The sequence below is a fragment of the Elephantulus edwardii genome, unplaced genomic scaffold (assembly GCF_000299155.1).
Source record: "Elephantulus edwardii isolate Elephantulus edwardi_28Jun2011 unplaced genomic scaffold, EleEdw1.0 scaffold00064, whole genome shotgun sequence".
NCBI lineage: Eukaryota > Metazoa > Chordata > Mammalia > Macroscelidea > Macroscelididae > Elephantulus > Elephantulus edwardii.
In genome coordinates, this window is record NW_006399814.1 from 778,589 (window position 1) to 780,654 (window position 2,066).

General features: G+C 42.5%; 1 pseudogene; it reads left to right on the forward strand.

Moving 5' to 3' along the window:
- The window catches only part of LOC102844619, an 8,247-nt pseudogene continuing 6,181 nt past the window's right edge, over positions 1-2,066 (forward strand).

A 2,066-nucleotide genomic window follows, 5' to 3' on the forward strand; every position in this document is an offset into this window, starting at 1 on the left:
ATGGCATTGTAAGTGGTATGAAATGGAACTGTGTCCCTAAAACGCATAGGCTGGGCTCTGGTTCTCAGTAGTTTGTTGTAGTCATGCTGTGAGGTGCCGTCCAATGTGACTGTCCTGTTCCATCCTCAGTCTCCACCATGCTCAGCCCGTTGCTGCAGACACTGTTTCAGTCCATCTCATTGAGGGATGTCTTTTTTTTTTAAGGACTGGCCCCTCTTGATAATACATCTAAAATTTGTGAGATGAAGTTTCAGCATTCTTGCCTCTAAGGAACACCCTGGGTGCACTGCCTTCAGGACAAGTTTGTTTCTTCTGATGGCAATCCGTGGGATATCTGATAGTCCTTACCAAGACCACATTCGAAAGCAGGCATCTTCTGTGATCTTCCTTATTCACTGTTCAGCTTTTGTATCCATATGAAAGTTGTTTGGGTAAAATGGTTCAACCACCATGGAAGGCAGTTTGATACTTTCTCAAAAAGTTGAAAATAGAAATACCATTTTAGGAGAAGTTAAATTTCAAACTAAATATTGATAATAAACCAAATGCTATATCTGATATGAGGGAGGCCACATACAAGCTAGAATTTCTCCTGAAACACCAAGGCAGACCTTAGGTGTTCACAGGGTTTAAACTCCAAGGCAGAACTTAGGCATTTACACAATTCTTGGAATGTATTTGCTAACCCCTCCCTCCTGAATTAAGCATAAGGTTTTCAATAGAGTTTAGCTTCATTTGCATAGAATTCTCTTTGTGATTTGATCCCTGGCGATTTTCAATAAAGGTACAGGGAAGCGGGGTTGGAGGCTTCAGTTGTTCAAGCTGCTCACTCCCCTGCTTTAGCTCTCTGTTTTCTCCTACATTCTTGGTATCCTGTCTCATTATTAATTCTTTACCCTCGGTTGTCAACACCATTTGACCCAGCAATTGCACTACTGAGAATATACCCTAAAGAAATCAGAACAGCCATCCAAACAGATGGTGTTGTTGTTATGTGCTGTCTGGTTGCCTATGACTCATAGTGACCCTATACACAACAGCCCTAAACCCTGGTCTATCCCTGGCCAATCTTATTGTCTTCGACACACCTATCCCCATTACCCCAGTGACTTAATCAATCCATCTCATTGAGGGTCTTCCTCTCCTACACTGTCCCTCCACCCTCCCAAGCACGATGTCCCTTTTCAAGGACTGATACCACCTTGCAACATGTCCAAAGTATGTCAGATGAAGCTTCAGAATCCTTGCTTCCAAGGAGCAGCCTGGCTTGACCCCCTCCAGGAAGAACTTGTTTGTTCTCCTAGCAGTCCATGGTATATTCAATACTCTTCCCCAGCACCACAGCTCAAAGGCATCAACTCTCCTTCTATCCTCTCTAGTCATTGTCCAGCTCTCTGATGCATAACAAGTCATTGCAAAGACCATGGCCAGTATCAGGCACACCTTAGTTTCCAGACTGACACCATTGTTCTTCAGGACTTTGGAGAGGTCTCTGAGAGCAGACTTTCCCAGTGCAATTCATCCTTTAATTTCCTGGCTGCTGGTACCAAGAGTGTTGATTGTAGAGCCAAGCAAACTGAAGCTGGGAACAATCTCAGTCTCTTCACCTATGTTTATTGCTGTGTTATTCATGATAGCAAAGGGATGGAAACAACCCAACTGTCTATCAACAAATGAAAGGATAGAGAAGCTGTGGTATAGTCATACAATGGAATACTATGCAGCACTGAAAAATAATGAACTCGTAAGCATTACACAACAGAGATGATCCTGGAGGACATTATGCTGAGTGAAATAGGTCAGTCTCAAAAGGACAAATAATGTATAACACCGCTGTTCCGAAGCAGGACTGACATAGGGGATTGGGATGAGAATAGAAAGAGAGTGGACATGATGAACATTGTACTAGAATAGAGGACGGAAAGAACTGTCTAAAAGAAATATATGATTAGGTATTATATGTAAGACAATGATTCAGAATAAGAGGTGCATTGCAAAGAGGACTGGGGGAGGGGCAGGGAGGGAGTGTGGAAATTGTGCAAAAGTGAATTATTTAAAAAAAAAAA